This window comes from Bos indicus x Bos taurus, chromosome 9 (genome assembly GCF_003369695.1).
Source record: "Bos indicus x Bos taurus breed Angus x Brahman F1 hybrid chromosome 9, Bos_hybrid_MaternalHap_v2.0, whole genome shotgun sequence".
Lineage (NCBI taxonomy): Eukaryota > Metazoa > Chordata > Mammalia > Artiodactyla > Bovidae > Bos > Bos indicus x Bos taurus.
In genome coordinates, this window is record NC_040084.1 from 50003414 (window position 1) to 50010325 (window position 6912).

The window sequence follows — 6912 nt, forward strand, 5'->3', positions numbered from 1 at the left end:
TCTAATGCCTGATGATCTGAGGTGGAGCTGATGTAATTATAACAGAAATAAAGTGCACAATAAATGTAATGCACTTGAATCATCCCGAAACCATTCCCCTGCCCTCGCCCATGGAAAACTTGTTTTCCACAAAACCAGCCCTTGGTGCCAAAAAGGTTGGGGACAACTGTTGTATAGGATATTAATTAGGACTCTCCTTTGTGCTCAGTCATGTCCAACTCTTTGCAACCCCATGACTGTAGCCCAACAAGCTGCTCTGTCTGTGGAATTTCCCAGGCAAGAATCCTGGAGTGGGTTGCCATGCCGTCCTCCATGGGATCGTCCCAATCCAGGCACCAAACCCGCATCCTTTGTGTCTTCTGCACTGGCAGGTGAATTTTTTACCACTGCACCCCCTGGGAAGCCATTTTATTTATTTATACAAAAATAAAATGAGTTTGGGAAGACATGGGTTAATGCAGTCCTTCTCAGAGCCTTTAATCTATCACTGTGGATTATGACTCTGAAAGAAGGAGTGAGGGAATTACATAACATACAATGTGCCTCAAACTCTTTTGACCAATATAACAGTTATCTATTTCCACAATAATTCTGGATGAGCCATTCTAAATGCAGTGACTTTAAACAACCATTGTTTGTGCTCACAGACCAGCAGTTTGACTGAAACAGCTCTGATTCAAGTTGCAGGCCTATGGAGCTGGTATTCCATGCTCCTCGTGCTCTCCTCAGCCCAGCAGCCTTCTCCTCAGGCAATAGCAGAGGTTCACATGACATAGTGAAAAAGTATCTCTTAAGTCCCAGTCTGAGGATCATCACAGTATCTCTCTAATCTACATTCAACGGGACAAAGCAAGTTCACACAACCAAGCCCAAAATCAAGAGGTGATAAAATATGCTCTGTCCATGATGACATCATTGCAAGGAAGTGGTTCTAAAGAGAAGTAAAAGATCTGAAACCAACCAACCAACCTCTCATAATCATAGAATCCTTTGTTTATTGATCATCTCATGGCAGTAGAGTTCTACAGAACACACTTTCAGAAACACTGCGATATCTCATTGGTGTTTTTGCAATGTTCCTGTTAGTGGGAACAAAAACAGCAACATCCTGAGATGCAGCCATCTGAGAAATGTTTTTAAATCTCACAGTCTAAATGGGCATCTGTTAGATTCCTAACAGGAAAGTCCCTAATGGGACTTTAAAATCCCTCCTACCGTCACAACTCACTAGGAACTCAACCCCAAGAGTGAATACGAACAGAGTACGTTCAGTTGGGAGACAGCACTCCTCGATAGCACCATCCAGAACACTGTCAAGGCTTTGGAGGGAGGCAGATCCTTTTATAGGAGTGGATGATTACGACTCACTTCTCAGAAGCTGTGCTCAAGTAAGTGTAAAGTCAAAGACCAAGTTAACAGCAGGTGGATCTAGGAGAGAAGAGACATCCCAGCCCAGGCCAGGGTCCTCAGAAGAAAGCCACACTAGGTCTATGAATAGTCCCTTATGTGGAGGAAGAGACCCCAGGACCCTTTGTGTGCCCTTGCAATTCATGCATACACGTGTGGAGTAAAGTGAACCTCATTTGCATCAGCATGTATGGTCTATCATCTTATTCATTTCTTTTATTTTTTTTTACAAGACCAGAATCAATAGACCACACCAAAAATTTCTGAACCAGATGATAAGCACAGTCAGAAGTCTGTGTCCTTCTGGGACAAAAAACAGTAGCACAAAATCAGGTCAGCAGCAGCTCCTACACTAACCACCAGTTCAGTTTCCAGCTTAGAAAAAAAGGCAATAATATCCAGGGGCCAGGTTTTAACTCTGAATCCCAGCTCCCCTCCTGCTCTTTAAAGGAAGTAATACCATCAAAAGAACTCACACTTAGGGTAACAACCACATGGGATTCTATTCTACTTCACTGCTTATTGTCTATTTAACTTTAAGCTCACTTTCTTTATTAGCAAAATGGGTAACACTTATTCTGTGCACCTTCCAGCATTGTTACAAAATAAATAATATATGTAATGACACTTTTCAAAGTATATATAAAAGTGCCACCATAATGTTAGATAAGGTCACATATCCACCATCAACATCTATGGAACTGTCAAACATAAACAAAGGTGTGATTAAATATCATATGGTGATGTTTTCCTGAATAGTGGTCTCTCACACAGGCCTTTTAGCTACCAATGCCAAGTAAAACACAATGCAACATATTGGGCTATTTTTTTTAAATGGTTTCTTCACTTTTACAATATGGCAACAACAAAAAGATTTATTCATCCCTCATTTAGAGTACACAATCAGATAGAATTTGATTGTCATCATCATTATCAATCACTGGTAACAAAGAATTGGAATGGCAAATATTATTGCAGAGGCCCCTGTTTTTTTTTAAGAGAGATGCTTCCAGGTAAGAACTATAAGACAAGCTACCCTTGAGTTTACATGGAAAAGACTCAAAATCTTGTCAGGAATAGAAAAGTTGAACAGAGAAATAAACTTCAAGAATTTAACTTGGAGAAAATGTAAGGTTTACAAACTCATAGTGGACTACATTTTTATATTATCAGAGAAATAGAATATGCTTGTCAACAAGGGTATTGCCATAGACATTTTGATAACAGGTAAGAACCAACCTAAGAGATAAATCAGGTGGTTGGTTTCTTTTCTTTCTTCTCAAAGATGTTGTGATGAAATCTTGTTTATCATACTTACTAACAATCCTCACATCCTTCTAAAATCTTGGCCATTATGTCTCCCACTTTAAATTCTCTTAAAGTTCTCTTTAAATTCTTTTTCTCATTTTCATTCCTTTGGTTTTCTGTGAGAGACTTTAAGGCATGTACTCATTTAAAGGCAAAACTTTTTTTTTTTTTTTTTTTTGCATACAGCACTAACTCTAAGGTCACTTCCAGTTCTAAAATAATAGAACTGGAATATAATCAGTGACACCACACGTGTTTTTTAAAAGTCTGATCTGTTGAATTTCTGAGTTTCTTTAATCTTTCAAGTTTTTCTGATTTTTCTAATTTAATGTGTAGACACATGACATTTCATCACATCATTCAGACCACTCAGATTACAGAAGGAGGAAAGATTGTAAAAGGTGCTGTAACTCCCATCATATCACTTGTGGAGTACTTACCACAAGCCAGGTCTGGTTTAAATGCTTTTGCACATGTCATCCCCATGAAGCCTTCCAGCATCCAGCGGAGGGAACTATTATTGACAGAACCCTCATTTTAAGGAAGGAGCAGTTGAGGATTAGTGACATTAAGGAACCTGCCCAAGGATATACGCCTAATAGTAAATGACAACACTGGAATGGATTTGGGGCTGCCTGTCTTCAGAACCCCATGAGGCTCTCTTGGGCAAAAAGTGGTCCAGCCTCAGCTTTATAAAAGCCAGCTTCTTTTCTAAGTAGCAACTGAGGTCAGTAGATTTGTTCAAAGAGAAAACATGAAGCTCAAGCAGTTTTTCTGAGTTGAGTTACTAGCGGTTCTTTTTGTGGTTTGGTTTTGTTTGCTTTGTTGTTGGTTTTTGTTTTTGTTGGTGGTGGTGGTTTGGTGTTTTTGTTTGGCTCTTTTTTGGAGATTTAAACTGGTTAAGCCAAAGTTCCTAAAAAGGGACTAACTCCTTGGAGACATTGTAAATTTCTTCTTTCCTCCTCCCCTCCCTCCTTCCTTCTCTTTAATCCCTTGGGACATCAGCAAACATTTGTAGAAATAAAAACAATCTCGGATTTCTGTTCCTTCACACTTTAGCTGAAAACATCCAGAAATGTTCACAGGAACTTGTGTGACTATCAGAGTGACTGATAACAACACAAGCTCCGCGAGAGCCGAGATGTTTTAATATTTTATTCGCTACAGCCTCCCAAGCTCCTAGACGGGCGCCAAGCACACAGCAGGCGCTCAATAAAGATGCTCTGATTGGATGAAGCCAACTTTAAGTGGCAAGTGTGAGCCGGTCCTCTGGGACTCCGGCCCGCTTCTTGATTCTGACACTCCCTTTAGAAAAAGAGACGGGGTGGGCTCCCTACCTGTTTTAGACCATGCTCTGGGTTCCAGAACCTCCCTCTCCTCCCCACCTCTCCGCAGCTGGAAGCAGCTGCGCGCGGTCTGGCCACCAGAGCTTGTCTGGTAGGACTCCAGTCTCGCAGAGAAGAAGGGCGTTCGAGGGGAGGACAGAGAGCACTCAGGTTTCCGCAGGGCCGGAGCTCCACGGCCGGGGCGGCAGCACTGGGCCGGCCGGGGGGCTCGGAGCCCGCGCGGGGGACCGAAAGGCCGGCCTCCACCCGCCGCTCCTCCCAGGGGCGGGTTGACCGACAGGTGTCGCATTGCACTGAGCATTTTCTCTCCACCCTCAAGGTATAGAGTGGGCTTCTGCGGAGGCGCCGGCGGGACAGAGCGGAGAAGGGCGGGTGGCCAGTGGGTTTCATACACAACAAAGGAAATGGATACACAGATGGGAAAAGAAAGGCAGAATGGCTTTCAGAGAAGCAGCAGCCGCAGCTCAGAAAGCTGGAGCGCGCGGAGCTCACGCATCCGGCGTATTTCCGAGAGGAAAAATGCTGAATCAGAACCGCGAAGGCAAGGCATGCATCGCTGGGTTATGCTTCCCTAATCAGGGGTGCAGGACGCCTTTTTTAAACTAAAAAAGCCAGAGTTCCTCACCCAAGTTGATGCCCTCGGCCCCTCAGCCCACACCGTGTTTGCGCCTCTGGTCTCTTGGTTAACCTTTCATTACTCATCTGTCACATGGCGCGTGCAAGGTTGTCAGAACTCTGCCCATGCCCTTAGGAAGTTAGTAGCTGTCAGGGAACCGCAGAGAGCGGGGAGAAGGGAATGTGGGCTTTTGCACATCAGCCCAGAGCTTCTCAGAGTCCTTGAGAAATTCTTTCTAAAAGTTCTTTCTTTAGCAATGAGAGAGAAACGCACTCTCTTAAACTTCTTAGCAAGGTTTTGCCCCAAAGTTTTATATCTTTATTTGTAGTGGAATCTTATTAAAAGGCCCCTGAAGCTACTACTAAAAGAAACAGGCATAAACGTGCAATTGTCTTTATTTCCTGTATGCACAGAAATTTCACAGAACTTAGCTCAGTGCAAATGCGGGGGCCAGGTGTTTTCAATGAATGTTTTCTAATTTTTCTAATGTTGCATTTTCTATTTAACCTGTTTCCTAATATAATTTCTGGGTAGAGATGTGGAAAGAGGGTACAACCTAACTGGCATGACAGGATGGGGAGCCCACTATTTGTTTTTCATTTGGATCATGACATCTGTTTTTTTTTTTAATTTATTTTAATTAGAGGCTAATTACTTTACAATATTGTATTGGTTTTGCCATACATCAACATGAATCCACCACGGGTGTACACATGTTCCCAATCCTGAATTCCCCTCCCACCTCCCTCCCCATACCATCCCTCTGGGTCATCCCAGTGCACCAGCCCCAAGCATCCTGTATCCTGCATCAAACCTGGACTGGCGATTCATTTCTTACATGATAGTATACATGTTACAATGCCATTCTCCCAAATCATCCCCTCCCTCCCTTTCCCACAGAGTCCAAAAGACTGTTCTATACATCTGTGTCTCTTTTGCTGTCTTGCATACAGGGTTACCATTACCATCTTTCTAAATTCCATATATATGTGTTAGTATACTGTATTGGTGTTTTTCTTTCTGGCTTACTTCACTCTGTATAATCAGCTCCAGTTTCAACCACCTCTGTTTTATGTCACCTTTGAATCGGCCTTTTGCAGAGCAGACATGCCCTCATCTATTGCCTCGTGGCTATGACAAGATAGTTACAAGGTCAGGATTGCTTGACTCCTAGCCTAGCACAGCTTGTTAAACTGCACAGAGTAATATATTCCAATAAAAGAGCTTGGGGAATAAAGAAGCATCAGTGTGCAGCCCACCCACCAGAAATATTAATGTTGATTGCTAAACAGAAATTGAGATTGAGTAGGAAAACCATCAGGCACTTTAAAGAGGAACCTGGTACAGTCCTATGAGTCCAAGATGCTACGAGGGAACAAATTCCATGTTTAGTGTCAGCCTGCTTTCCTCAAACCCCCCAGAAGTGGATTTGGGGAGAGGATTACTGCAATCTAGTGATAAGTCTAGCATCTCATTAGAGTTGAGCCTGTACCTCTTAACACAAGTGATGGGCTAAATGTTTAAGGTGCAGCAATTGTTCCACCAGACATCAAATTTCCCAGTTAACTAGATTGGCCCCAGAGTATAATATGGGGGTTCCCTCTACAGAACCTTTGAAAGCCCACTAGATCCAGTGGTCAGGGCAGTGTCTGGTCAGAGGCCCTAGGTGCCCTGGGAAGGAGAGTCGCAGCTTCCAGTCCACAAAGGACAAACGATGGGACATGCCCCGAAGACACTGGGACTCTTCTACCTGTTACCATGACACTCCCTCCTGCATGCCACCTGGAAGGAAGCAAGGCTTTCACTTACCTTGCGTCCCACACTCACCCACCCCCAATCCCCTCTGCATTTATTTTTAACATTCTGATCCTCAGAAGTGAAATGAAATAAATACAGGTAGGGGAAATTGGAGAGAGCAGGAAATGGGGAAAGAGGGAGGAAGACTTGTTCATGCCTCAGGCCTAAGGAAAAGAAAGAACTTTTGACAAGAGCCTACTCTGCTTTAAGCAATGTTTGGGTGCTTCATTGTATTAAACCCCCATGAGTGCGATGATAGAGAGTATCATTCTCCCACTTCACCAATGGGGAAACCACGGGTGGGAAAAATGAAGCTCAGAGAGGTTGGTGACTACTTGAAGTCACACAGTTAGAAAGTGACAGGGTTCAGATTAGGCCCGAAACTGTCAGATTCCTCCAGGAAGGTAGCATGCTTGACCTGTGAGGGTGGAGGAGGAA